The following is a 14,300-nucleotide window of genomic DNA, read 5'->3' as shown; positions in this document are numbered from 1 at the left end:
TGATGTCACTTGTGGCTCAGTGCCTGATAGGCCAGTGCTGGTGATGTGTGTGCAGTTTGTGTTTGTGATGTCACTTGTGGCTCAGTGCCTGATAGGCCAGTGCTGGTGATGTGGCTGCAGTTTGTGTTTGTGATGTCACTTGTGGCTCAGTGCCTGATAGGCCAGTGCTGGTCATGTGGGTGGAGTCTATGGTTGTGATGTCACTTGTGGCTCAGTGCCTGATAGGCCACTGCTGGTCATGTGGGTGGAGTTTGTGGTTGTGATGTCTCTTCTGGCTCAGTGCCTGGTAGAACAGTGCTGGTCATGTGGGTGCAGTTTGTGGCTGTGATGTCACTTGTGGCTCAGTGCCTGGTAGACCAGTGCTGGTCATGTGGCTGCAGTTTGTGTTTGTGATGTCACTTGTGGCTCAGTGCCTGATAGGCCAGTGTTGGTCACATGGCTGCAGTTTGTGGTTGTGATGTCACTTGTGGCTCAGTGCCTGATAGGCCAGTGCTGTTCATGTGGGTGCAGTTTGTGTTTGTGATGTCACTTGTGGCTCAGTGCCTGATAGGCCAGTGCTGGTCCTGTGGGTGCATTTTGTGTTTGTGATGTCACTTGTGGCTCAGTGCCTGATAGGCCAGTGCTGGTGATGTGGGTGCAGTTTGTTGTTGTGATGTCATTTGCGGATCAGTGCCTGATAGGCCAGTGCTGGTGATGTGGGTGGAGTTTGTGTTTGTGATGTCACTTGTGGCTCAGTGCCTGATAGGCCAGTGCTAGTGATGTGGGTGCATTTTGTGTTTGTGATGTCACTTGTGGCTCAGTGCCTGATAGGCCAGTGCTGGTCATGTGGGTGCAGTTTGTGTTTGTGATGTCACTTGTGGCTCAGTGCCTGATAGGCCAGTGCTGGTCCTGTGTGTGCAGTTTGTGGTTTTGATGTCACTTGTGGCTCAGTGCCTGATAGGCCAGTGCTGGTGATGTGGGTGGAGTTTGTGTTTGTGATGTCACTTGTGGCTCAGTGCCTGATAGGCCAGTGCTGGTGATGTGGGTGCAGTTTGTGTTTGTGATGTCACTTGTGGCTCAGTGCCTGATAGGCCAGTGCTGGTCACGTGGGTGCAGTTTGTTGTTGTGATGTCATTTGCGGATCAGTGCCTGATAGGCCAGTGCTGTTCATGTGGGTGCAGTTTGTGTTTGTGATGTCACTTGTGGCTCAGAGCCTGATAGGCCAGTGCTGGTCCTCTGTGTGCAGTTTGTGTTTGTGATGTCACTTGTGGCTCAGTGCCTGATAGGCCAGTGCTGTTCATGTGGGTGCAGTTTGTGATTGTGATGTCACTTGTGGCTCAGTGCCTGATAGGCCGGTGCTGGTCATGTGGATAGAGTTTGTGTTTGTGATGTCACTTGTGGCTCAGTGCCTGATAGGCCAGTGCTGGTCACGTGGGTGCAGTTTGTTGTTGTGATGTCATTTGCGGATCAGTGCCTGATAGGCCAGTGCTGGTCACGTGGGTGGAGTTTGTGTTTGTGATGTCACTTGTGGCTCAGTGCCTGATAGGCCAGTGCTCGTGATGTGGCTGCAGTTTGTATTTTGATGTCACTTGTGGCTCAGTGCCTGATAGGCCAGTGCTGGTCCTGTGTGTGCAGTTTGTGGTTGTGATGTCACTTGTGGCTCAGTGCCTGATAGGCCAGTGCTGGTCATGTGGGTGCAGTTTGTGGTTGTGATGTTACTTGTGGCTCAGTGCCTGATAGGCCAGTGCTGTTCATGTGGGTGCAGTTTGTGGTTGTGATGTCACTTGTGGCTCAGTGCCTGATAGGCCAGTGCTGGTCACGTGGGTGGAGTTTGTGTTTGTGATGTCACTTGTGGCTCAGTGCCTGATAGGCCAGTGCTGGTGATGTGGGTGCAGTTTGTGTTTGTGATGTCACTTCTGGCTCAGTGCCTGATAGGCCAGTGCTGGTGATGTGGGTGGAGTTTGTGTTTGTGATGTCACTTGTGGCTCAGTGCCTGATAGGCCAGTGCTGGTCATGTGGGTGCAGTTTGTTGTTGTGATGTCATTTGCGGATCAGTGCCTGATAGGCCAGTGCTGGTCACGTGGGTGGAGTTTGTGTTTGTGATGTCACTTGTGGCTCAGTGCCTGATAGGCCAGTGCTGGTGATGTGGGTGGAGTTTGTGGTTGTGATGTCACTTGTGGCTCAGGGCCTGATAGGCCAGTTCTGTTCATGTGGGTGCAGTTTGTGTTTGTGATGTCACTTGTGGCTCAGGGCCTGATAGGCCAGTGTTGGTCACATGGCTGCAGTTTGTGTTTGTGATGTCACTTGTGGCTCAGTGCCTGATAGGCCAGTTCTGGTGATGTGGGTGGAGTTTGTGTTTGTGATGTCACTTGTGGCTGAGTGCCTGATAGGCCAGTGCTGGTCACATGGCTGCAGTTTGTGTTTGTGATGTCACTTGTGGCTCAGCGCCTGATAGGCCAGTGCTGGTGATGTGGGTGGAGTTTGTGGTTGTGATGTCTCTTGTGGCTCAGTGCCTGATAGGCCAGTGCTGGTGATGTGGGTGGAGTTTGTGGTTGTGATGTCATTTGCGGATCAGTGCCTGATAGGCCAGTGCTGGTCACGTGGGTGGAGTTTGTGTTTGTGATGTCACTTGTGGCTCAGTGCCTGATAGGCCAGTGCTGTTCATGTGGGTGCAGTTTGTGATTGTGATGTCACTTGTGGCTCAGTGCCTGATAGGCCGGTGCTGGTGATGTGGGTGCAGTTTGTGGTTGTGATGTCACTTGTGGCTCAGTGCCTGATAGGCCAGTGCTGGTCATGTGGATAGAGTTTGTGGTTGTGATGTCACTTGTGGCTCAGTGCCTGATAGGCCAGTGCTGGTCCTGTGTGTGCAGTTTGTGGTTTTGATGTCACTTGTGGCTCAGTGCCTGATAGGCCAGTGCTGGTGATGTGGGTGGAGTTTGTGTTTGTGATGTCACTTGTGGCTGAGTGCCTGATAGGCCAGTGCTGGTGATGTGGGTGCAGTTTGTGTTTGTGATGTCACTTGTGGCTCAGTGCCTGATAGGCCAGTGCTGTTCCTGTGGGTGCAGTTTGTTGTTGTGATGTCATTTGCGGATCAGTGCCTGATAGGCCAGTGCTGGTCACGTGGGTGCAGTTTGTGTTTGTGATGTCACTTGTGGCTCAGTGCCTGATAGGCCAGTGCTGTTCATGTGGGTGCAGTTTGTTGTTGTGATGTCATTTGCGGATCAGTGCCTGATAGGCCAGTGCTGGTCACGTGGGTGGAGTTTGTGTTTGTGATGTCACTTGTGGCTCAGTGCCTGATAGGCCCGTGCTGGTGATGTGGGTGGAGTTTGTGTTTGTGATGTCACTTGTGGCTCAGGGCCTGATAGGCCAGTGTTGTTCACATGGCTGCAGTTTGTGTTTGTGATGTCACTTGTGGCTGAGTGCCTGATAGGCCAGTGCTGGTCCTGTGTGTGCAGTTTGTGGTTTTGATGTCACTTGTGGCTCAGTGCCTGATAGGCCAGTGCTGGTCACGTGGGTGGAGTTTGTGTTTGTGATGTCACTTGTGACTCAGTGCCTGATAGGCCAGTGCTGTTCATGTGGGTGCAGTTTGTGATTGTGATGTCACTTGTGGCTCAGTGCCTGATAGGCCGGTGCTGGTCATGTGGATAGAGTTTGTGGTTGTGATGTCACTTGTGGCTCAGTGCCTGATAGGCCAATGCTGGTCACGTGGGTGCAGTTTGTTGTTGTGATGTCATTTGCGGATCAGTGCCTGATAGGCCACTGCTGGTCACGTGGGTGCAGTTTGTGTTTGTGATGTCACTTGTGGCTCAGTGCCTGATAGGCCAGTGCTGTTCATGTGGCTGCAGTTTGTATTTTGATGTCACTTGTGGCTCAGTGCCTGATAGGCCAGTGCTGGTCCTGTGTGTGCAGTTTGTGGTTGTGATGTCACTTGTGGCTCAGTGCCTGATAGGCCAGTGTTGGTCACATGGCTGCAGTTTGTGGTTGTGATGTCACTTGTGGCTCAGTGCCTGATAGGCCAGTGCTGGTCCTGTGTGTGCAGTTTGTGGTTGTGATGTCACTTGTGGCTCAGTGCCTGATAGGCCAGTGTTGTTCACATGGCTGCAGTTTGTGTTTGTGATGTCACTTGTGGCTGAGTGCCTGATAGGCCAGTGCTGGTCATGTGGCTGCAGTTTGTGTTTGTGATGTCACTTGTGGCTGAGTGCCTGATAGGCCAGTGCTGGTCCTGTGTGTGCAGTTTGTGGTTTTGATGTCACTTGTGGCTCAGTGCCTGATAGGCCAGTGCTGGTGATGTGGGTGGAGTTTGTGTTTATGATGTCACTTGTGGCTCAGTGCCTGATAGGCCAGTGCTGGTGATTTGGGTGCAGTTTGTGTTTGTGATGTCACTTGTGGCTCAGTGCCTGATAGGCCAGTGCTGGTCACGTGGGTGGAGTTTGTGTTTGTGATGTCACTTGTGGCTCAGTGCCTGATAGGCCAGTGCTGTTCATGTGGGTGCAGTTTGTGATTGTGATGTCACTTGTGGCTCAGTGCCTGATAGGCCGGTGCTGGTCATGTGGATAGAGTTTGTGTTTGTGATGTCACTTGTGGCTCAGTGCCTGATAGGCCAGTGCTGGTCACGTGGGTGCAGTTTGTTGTTGTGATGTCATTTGCGGATCAGTGCCTGATAGGCCAGTGCTGGTCACGTGGGTGGAGTTTGTGTTTGTGATGTCACTTGTGGCTCAGTGCCTGATAGGCCAGTGTTGGTCACATGGCTGCAGTTTGTGGTTGTGATGTCACTTGTGGCTCAGTGCCTGATAGGCCAGTGCTGGTCCTGTGTGTGCAGTTTGTGGTTGTGATGTCACTTGTGGCTCAGTGCCTGATAGGCCAGTGCTGGTCATGTGGGTGCAGTTTGTGGTTGTGATGTTACTTGTGGCTCAGTGCCTGATAGGCCAGTGCTGTTCATGTGGGTGCAGTTTGTGGTTGTGATGTCACTTGTGGCTCAGTGCCTGATAGGCCAGTGCTGGTCACGTGGGTGGAGTTTGTGTTTGTGATGTCACTTCTGGCTCAGTGCCTGATAGGCCAGTGCTGGTGATGTGGGTGCAGTTTGTGTTTGTGATGTCACTTCTGGCTCAGTGCCTGATAGGCCAGTGCTGGTGATGTGGGTGGAGTTTGTGTTTGTGATGTCACTTGTGGCTCAGTGCCTGATAGGCCAGTGCTGGTCACGTGGGTGCAGTTTGTTGTTGTGATGTCATTTGCGGATCAGTGCCTGATAGGCCAGTGCTGGTCACGTGGGTGGAGTTTGTGTTTGTGATGTCACTTGTGGCTCAGTGCCTGATAGGGCAGTGCTGGTGATGTGGGTGGAGTTTGTGGTTGTGATGTCACTTGTGGCTCAGGGCCTGATAGGCCAGTTCTGTTCATGTGGGTGCAGTTTGTGTTTGTGATGTCACTTGTGGCTCAGGGCCTGATAGGCCAGTGTTGGTCACATGGCTGCAGTTTGTGGTTGTGATGTCACTTGTGGCTCAGTGCCTGATAGGCCAGTGCTGGTCCTGTGTGTGCAGTTTGTGGTTGTGATGTCACTTGTGGCTCAGGGCCTGATAGGCCAGTTCTGTTCATGTGGGTGCAGTTTGTGGCTGTGAGGTCACTTGTGGCTGAGTGCCTGATAGGCCAGTGCTGGTCACGTGGGTGCAGTTTGTTGTTGTTGTTGTCACTTGTGGCTGACTGCCTGATAGGCCAGTGCTTGTCACATGGCTGCAGTTTGTGTTTGTGATGTCACTTGTGGCTCAGTGCCTGTTAGGCCAGTGCTGGTCATGTGGGTGGAGATTGTATTTGTCATGTCAGTTGTGGCCTAGTGCCTGATAGGCCAGTGCTGGTGATGTGGGTGGAGTTTGTGTTTGTGATGTCACTTGTGGCTCAGTGCCTGATAGGCCAGTGCTGGTGATGTGTGTGCAGTTTGTGTTTGTGATGTCACTTGTGGCTCAGTGCCTGATAGGCCAGTGCTGGTGATGTGGCTGCAGTTTGTGTTTGTGATGTCACTTGTGGCTCAGTGCCTGATAGGCCAGTGCTGGTCATGTGGGTGGAGTCTATGGTTGTGATGTCACTTGTGGCTCAGTGCCTGATAGGCCACTGCTGGTCATGTGGGTGGAGTTTGTGGTTGTGATGTCTCTTCTGGCTCAGTGCCTGGTAGAACAGTGCTGGTCATGTGGGTGCAGTTTGTGGCTGTGATGTCACTTGTGGCTCAGTGCCTGGTAGACCAGTGCTGGTCATGTGGCTGCAGTTTGTGTTTGTGATGTCACTTGTGGCTCAGTGCCTGATAGGCCAGTGTTGGTCACATGGCTGCAGTTTGTGGTTGTGATGTCACTTGTGGCTCAGTGCCTGATAGGCCAGTGCTGTTCATGTGGGTGCAGTTTGTGTTTGTGATGTCACTTGTGGCTCAGTGCCTGATAGGCCAGTGCTGGTCCTGTGGGTGCATTTTGTGTTTGTGATGTCACTTGTGGCTCAGTGCCTGATAGGCCAGTGCTGGTGATGTGGGTGCAGTTTGTTGTTGTGATGTCATTTGCGGATCAGTGCCTGATAGGCCAGTGCTGGTGATGTGGGTGGAGTTTGTGTTTGTGATGTCACTTGTGGCTCAGTGCCTGATAGGCCAGTGCTAGTGATGTGGGTGCATTTTGTGTTTGTGATGTCACTTGTGGCTCAGTGCCTGATAGGCCAGTGCTGGTCATGTGGGTGCAGTTTGTGTTTGTGATGTCACTTGTGGCTCAGTGCCTGATAGGCCAGTGCTGGTCCTGTGTGTGCAGTTTGTGGTTTTGATGTCACTTGTGGCTCAGTGCCTGATAGGCCAGTGCTGGTGATGTGGGTGGAGTTTGTGTTTGTGATGTCACTTGTGGCTCAGTGCCTGATAGGCCAGTGCTGGTGATGTGGGTGCAGTTTGTGTTTGTGATGTCACTTGTGGCTCAGTGCCTGATAGGCCAGTGCTGGTCACGTGGGTGCAGTTTGTTGTTGTGATGTCATTTGCGGATCAGTGCCTGATAGGCCAGTGCTGTTCATGTGGGTGCAGTTTGTGTTTGTGATGTCACTTGTGGCTCAGAGCCTGATAGGCCAGTGCTGGTCCTCTGTGTGCAGTTTGTGTTTGTGATGTCACTTGTGGCTCAGTGCCTGATAGGCCAGTGCTGTTCATGTGGGTGCAGTTTGTGATTGTGATGTCACTTGTGGCTCAGTGCCTGATAGGCCGGTGCTGGTCATGTGGATAGAGTTTGTGTTTGTGATGTCACTTGTGGCTCAGTGCCTGATAGGCCAGTGCTGGTCACGTGGGTGCAGTTTGTTGTTGTGATGTCATTTGCGGATCAGTGCCTGATAGGCCAGTGCTGGTCACGTGGGTGGAGTTTGTGTTTGTGATGTCACTTGTGGCTCAGTGCCTGATAGGCCAGTGCTCGTGATGTGGCTGCAGTTTGTATTTTGATGTCACTTGTGGCTCAGTGCCTGATAGGCCAGTGCTGGTCCTGTGTGTGCAGTTTGTGGTTGTGATGTCACTTGTGGCTCAGTGCCTGATAGGCCAGTGCTGGTCATGTGGGTGCAGTTTGTGGTTGTGATGTTACTTGTGGCTCAGTGCCTGATAGGCCAGTGCTGTTCATGTGGGTGCAGTTTGTGGTTGTGATGTCACTTGTGGCTCAGTGCCTGATAGGCCAGTGCTGGTCACGTGGGTGGAGTTTGTGTTTGTGATGTCACTTGTGGCTCAGTGCCTGATAGGCCAGTGCTGGTGATGTGGGTGCAGTTTGTGTTTGTGATGTCACTTCTGGCTCAGTGCCTGATAGGCCAGTGCTGGTGATGTGGGTGGAGTTTGTGTTTGTGATGTCACTTGTGGCTCAGTGCCTGATAGGCCAGTGCTGGTCATGTGGGTGCAGTTTGTTGTTGTGATGTCATTTGCGGATCAGTGCCTGATAGGCCAGTGCTGGTCACGTGGGTGGAGTTTGTGTTTGTGATGTCACTTGTGGCTCAGTGCCTGATAGGCCAGTGCTGGTGATGTGGGTGGAGTTTGTGGTTGTGATGTCACTTGTGGCTCAGGGCCTGATAGGCCAGTTCTGTTCATGTGGGTGCAGTTTGTGTTTGTGATGTCACTTGTGGCTCAGGGCCTGATAGGCCAGTGTTGGTCACATGGCTGCAGTTTGTGTTTGTGATGTCACTTGTGGCTCAGTGCCTGATAGGCCAGTTCTGGTGATGTGGGTGGAGTTTGTGTTTGTGATGTCACTTGTGGCTGAGTGCCTGATAGGCCAGTGCTGGTCACATGGCTGCAGTTTGTGTTTGTGATGTCACTTGTGGCTCAGCGCCTGATAGGCCAGTGCTGGTGATGTGGGTGGAGTTTGTGGTTGTGATGTCTCTTGTGGCTCAGTGCCTGATAGGCCAGTGCTGGTGATGTGGGTGGAGTTTGTGGTTGTGATGTCATTTGCGGATCAGTGCCTGATAGGCCAGTGCTGGTGATGTGGGTGGAGTTTGTGTTTGTGATGTCACTTGTGGCTCAGTGCCTGATAGGCCAGTGCTGTTCATGTGGGTGCAGTTTGTGATTGTGATGTCACTTGTGGCTCAGTGCCTGATAGGCCGGTGCTGGTGATGTGGGTGCAGTTTGTGGTTGTGATGTCACTTGTGGCTCAGTGCCTGATAGGCCAGTGCTGGTCATGTGGATAGAGTTTGTGGTTGTGATGTCACTTGTGGCTCAGTGCCTGATAGGCCAGTGCTGGTCCTGTGTGTGCAGTTTGTGGTTTTGATGTCACTTGTGGCTCAGTGCCTGATAGGCCAGTGCTGGTGATGTGGGTGGAGTTTGTGTTTGTGATGTCACTTGTGGCTGAGTGCCTGATAGGCCAGTGCTGGTGATGTGGGTGCAGTTTGTGTTTGTGATGTCACTTGTGGCTCAGTGCCTGATAGGCCAGTGCTGTTCCTGTGGGTGCAGTTTGTTGTTGTGATGTCATTTGCGGATCAGTGCCTGATAGGCCAGTGCTGGTCACGTGGGTGCAGTTTGTGTTTGTGATGTCACTTGTGGCTCAGTGCCTGATAGGCCAGTGCTGTTCATGTGGGTGCAGTTTGTTGTTGTGATGTCATTTGCGGATCAGTGCCTGATAGGCCAGTGCTGGTCACGTGGGTGGAGTTTGTGTTTGTGATGTCACTTGTGGCTCAGTGCCTGATAGGCCCGTGCTGGTGATGTGGGTGGAGTTTGTGTTTGTGATGTCACTTGTGGCTCAGGGCCTGATAGGCCAGTGTTGTTCACATGGCTGCAGTTTGTGTTTGTGATGTCACTTGTGGCTGAGTGCCTGATAGGCCAGTGCTGGTCCTGTGTGTGCAGTTTGTGGTTTTGATGTCACTTGTGGCTCAGTGCCTGATAGGCCAGTGCTGGTCACGTGGGTGGAGTTTGTGTTTGTGATGTCACTTGTGACTCAGTGCCTGATAGGCCAGTGCTGTTCATGTGGGTGCAGTTTGTGATTGTGATGTCACTTGTGGCTCAGTGCCTGATAGGCCGGTGCTGGTCATGTGGATAGAGTTTGTGGTTGTGATGTCACTTGTGGCTCAGTGCCTGATAGGCCAATGCTGGTCACGTGGGTGCAGTTTGTTGTTGTGATGTCATTTGCGGATCAGTGCCTGATAGGCCACTGCTGGTCACGTGGGTGCAGTTTGTGTTTGTGATGTCACTTGTGGCTCAGTGCCTGATAGGCCAGTGCTGTTCATGTGGCTGCAGTTTGTATTTTGATGTCACTTGTGGCTCAGTGCCTGATAGGCCAGTGCTGGTCCTGTGTGTGCAGTTTGTGGTTGTGATGTCACTTGTGGCTCAGTGCCTGATAGGCCAGTGTTGGTCACATGGCTGCAGTTTGTGGTTGTGATGTCACTTGTGGCTCAGTGCCTGATAGGCCAGTGCTGGTCCTGTGTGTGCAGTTTGTGGTTGTGATGTCACTTGTGGCTCAGTGCCTGATAGGCCAGTGTTGTTCACATGGCTGCAGTTTGTGTTTGTGATGTCACTTGTGGCTGAGTGCCTGATAGGCCAGTGCTGGTCATGTGGCTGCAGTTTGTGTTTGTGATGTCACTTGTGGCTGAGTGCCTGATAGGCCAGTGCTGGTCCTGTGTGTGCAGTTTGTGGTTTTGATGTCACTTGTGGCTCAGTGCCTGATAGGCCAGTGCTGGTGATGTGGGTGGAGTTTGTGTTTATGATGTCACTTGTGGCTCAGTGCCTGATAGGCCAGTGCTGGTGATTTGGGTGCAGTTTGTGTTTGTGATGTCACTTGTGGCTCAGTGCCTGATAGGCCAGTGCTGGTCACGTGGGTGGAGTTTGTGTTTGTGATGTCACTTGTGGCTCAGTGCCTGATAGGCCAGTGCTGTTCATGTGGGTGCAGTTTGTGATTGTGATGTCACTTGTGGCTCAGTGCCTGATAGGCCGGTGCTGGTCATGTGGATAGAGTTTGTGTTAGTGATGTCACTTGTGGCTCAGTGCCTGATAGGCCAGTGCTGGTCACGTGGGTGCAGTTTGTTGTTGTGATGTCATTTGCGGATCAGTGCCTGATAGGCCAGTGCTGGTCACGTGGGTGGAGTTTGTGTTTGTGATGTCACTTGTGGCTCAGTGCCTGATAGGCCAGTGTTGGTCACATGGCTGCAGTTTGTGGTTGTGATGTCACTTGTGGCTCAGTGCCTGATAGGCCAGTGCTGGTCCTGTGTGTGCAGTTTGTGGTTGTGATGTCACTTGTGGCTCAGTGCCTGATAGGCCAGTGCTGGTCATGTGGGTGCAGTTTGTGGTTGTGATGTTACTTGTGGCTCAGTGCCTGATAGGCCAGTGCTGTTCATGTGGGTGCAGTTTGTGGTTGTGATGTCACTTGTGGCTCAGTGCCTGATAGGCCAGTGCTGGTCACGTGGGTGGAGTTTGTGTTTGTGATGTCACTTCTGGCTCAGTGCCTGATAGGCCAGTGCTGGTGATGTGGGTGCAGTTTGTGTTTGTGATGTCACTTCTGGCTCAGTGCCTGATAGGCCAGTGCTGGTGATGTGGGTGGAGTTTGTGTTTGTGATGTCACTTGTGGCTCAGTGCCTGATAGGCCAGTGCTGGTCACGTGGGTGCAGTTTGTTGTTGTGATGTCATTTGCGGATCAGTGCCTGATAGGCCAGTGCTGGTCACGTGGGTGGAGTTTGTGGTTGTGATGTCACTTGTGGCTCAGTGCCTGATAGGGCAGTGCTGGTGATGTGGGTGGAGTTTGTGGTTGTGATGTCACTTGTGGCTCAGGGCCTGATAGGCCAGTTCTGTTCATGTGGGTGCAGTTTGTGTTTGTGATGTCACTTGTGGCTCAGGGCCTGATAGGCCAGTGTTGGTCACATGGCTGCAGTTTGTGTTTGTGATGTCACTTGTGGCTCAGTGCCTGATAGGCCAGTTCTGGTGATGTGGGTGGAGTTTGTGTTTGTGATGTCACTTGTGGCTCAGTGCCTGATAGGCCAGTGCTGGTCACATGGCTGCAGTTTGTGGTTGTGATGTCACTTGTGGCTCAGCGCCTGATAGGCCAGTGCTGGTGATGTGGGTGGAGTTTGTGGTTGTGATGTCTCTTGTGGCTCAGTGCCTGATAGGCCAGTGCTGGTGATGTGGGTGGAGTTTGTGGTTGTGATGTCACTTGTGGCTCAGTGCCTGATAGGCCAGTGCTGTTCATGTGGGTGCAGTTTGTGATTGTGATGTCACTTGTGGCTCAGTGCCTGATAGGCCGGTGCTGGTGATGTGGGTGCAGTTTGTGGTTGTGATGTCACTTGTGGCTCAGTGCCTGATAGGCCAGTGCTGGTCATGTGGATAGAGTTTGTGGTTGTCAGGTCACTTGTGGCTCAGTGCCTGATAGGCCAGTGCTGGTCCTGTGTGTGCAGTTTGTTGTTGTGATGTCATTTGCGGATCAGTGCCTGATAGGCCAGTGCTGGTCACGTGGGTGGAGTTTGTGTTTGTGATGTCACTTGTGGCTCAGTGCCTGATAGGCCCGTGCTGGTGATGTGGGTGGAGTTTGTGTTTGTGATGTCACTTGTGGCTCAGGGCCTGATAGGCCAGTGTTGTTCACATGGCTGCAGTTTGTGTTTGTGATGTCACTTGTGGCTGAGTGCCTGATAGGCCAGTGCTGGTCCTGTGTGTGCAGTTTGTGGTTTTGATGTCACTTGTGGCTCAGTGCCTGATAGGCCAGTGCTGGTCACGTGGGTGGAGTTTGTGTTTGTGATGTCACTTGTGACTCAGTGCCTGATAGGCCAGTGCTGTTCATGTGGGTGCAGTTTGTGATTGTGATGTCACTTGTGGCTCAGTGCCTGATAGGCCGGTGCTGGTCATGTGGATAGAGTTTGTGGTTGTGATGTCACTTGTGGCTCAGTGCCTGATAGGCCAATGCTGGTCACGTGGGTGCAGTTTGTGTTTGTGATGTCACTTGTGGCTCAGTGCCTGATAGGCCAGTGCTGTTCATGTGGCTGCAGTTTGTATTTTGATGTCACTTGTGGCTCAGTGCCTGATAGGCCAGTGCTGGTCCTGTGTGTGCAGTTTGTGGTTGTGATGTCACTTGTGGCTCAGTGCCTGATAGGCCAGTGTTGGTCACATGGCTGCAGTTTGTGTTTGTGATGTCACTTGTGGCTCAGTGCCTGATAGGCCAGTGCTGGTCCTGTGTGTGCAGTTTGTGGTTTTGATGTCACTTGTGGCTCAGTGCCTGATAGGCCAGTGCTGGTGATGTGGGTGGAGTTTGTGTTTGTGATGTCACTTGTGGCTCAGTGCCTGATAGGCCAGTGCTGGTGATGTGGGTGGAGTTTGTTGTTGTGATGTCACTTGTGGCTCAGTGCCTGATAGGCCAGTGCTGGTGATGTGGGTGGAGTTTTGGGTTGTGATGTCACTTGTGGCTCAGTGCCTGATAGGCCAATGCTGTTCATGTGGGTGCATTTTGTGGTTGTGATGTCATTTGCGGATCAGTGCCTGATAGGCCAGTGCTGGTCACGTGGGTGGAGTTTGTGTTTGTGATGTCACTTGTGGCTCAGTGCCTGATAGGCCAGTGCTGTTCATGTGGGTGCAGTTTGTGATTGTGATGTCACTTGTGGCTCAGTGCCTGATAGGCCAGTGCTGGTCATGTGGATAGAGTTTGTGGTTGTCAGGTCACTTGTGGCTGAGTGCCTGATAGGCCAGTGCTGGTCCTGTGTGTGCAGTTTGTGGTTTTGATGTCACTTGTGGCTCAGTGCCTGATAGGCCAGTGCTGGTGATGTGGGTGGAGTTTGTGTTTGTGATGTCACTTGTGGCTCAGTGCCTGATAGGCCAGTGTTGGTCACGTGGGTGCAGTTTGTGTTTGTGATGTCACTTGTGGCTCAGGGCCTGATAGGCCAGTGCTCGTGATGTGGCTGCAGTTTGTATTTTGATGTCACTTGTGGCTCAGTGCCTGATAGGCCAGTGCTGGTCCTGTGTGTGCAGTTTGTGGTTGTGATGTCACTTGTGGCTCAGTGCCTGATAGGCCAATGCTGGTCACGTGGGTGTAGTTTGTTGTTGTGATGTCATTTGCGGATCAGTGCCTGATAGGCCAGTGCTGGTCACGTGGGTGGAGTTTGTGTTTGTGATGTCACTTGTGGCTCAGTGCCTGATAGGCCAGTGCTGTTCATGTGGCTGCAGTTTGTGGTTGTGATGTCACTTGTGGCTCAGTGCCTGATAGGCCAGTGCTGGTCAAATGGCTGTTGTTTGTGGTTGTGAGGTCACTTGTGGCTCAGTGCCTGATAGGCCAGTGCTGGTCCTGTGTGTGTAGTTTGTGGTTTTGATGTCACTTGTGGCTCAGTGACTGATAGGCCAGTGCTGGTGATGTGGGTGGAGTTTGTGTTTATGATGTCACTTGTGGCTCAGTGCCTGATAGGCCAGTGCTGGTGATGTGGGTGGAGTTTGTGTTTGTGATGTCACTTGTGGCTCAGTGCCTGATAGGCCAGTGCTGGTCACGTGGGTGCAGTTTGTTGTTGTGATGTCACTTGCGGATCAGTGCCTGATAGGCCAGTGCTGGTCCTGTGTGTGCAGTTTGTGTTTGTGATGTCACTTGTGGCTGAGTGCCTGATAGGCCAGTGCTGGTCCTGTGTGTGCAGTTTGTGGTTTTGATGTCACTTGTGGCTCAGTGCCTGATAGGCCAGTGCTGGTCCTGTGTGTGCAGTTTGTGGTTGTGATGTCACTTGTGGCTCAGTGCCTGATAGGCCAGTGTTGGTCACATGGCTGCAGTTTGTGTTTGTGATGTCACTTGCGGATCAGTGCCTGATAGGCCAGTGGTGGTGATGTGGGTGGAGTTTGTGTTTGTGATGTCACTTGTGGCTCAGTGCCTGATAGGCCAGTGCTGGTCCTGTGTGTGCAGTTTGTGGTTGTGATG

Source organism: Apteryx mantelli, chromosome 8, assembly GCF_036417845.1.
Source record: "Apteryx mantelli isolate bAptMan1 chromosome 8, bAptMan1.hap1, whole genome shotgun sequence".
Taxonomy (NCBI): domain Eukaryota; kingdom Metazoa; phylum Chordata; class Aves; order Apterygiformes; family Apterygidae; genus Apteryx; species Apteryx mantelli.
This window is presented reverse-complemented; position numbering follows the sequence as displayed.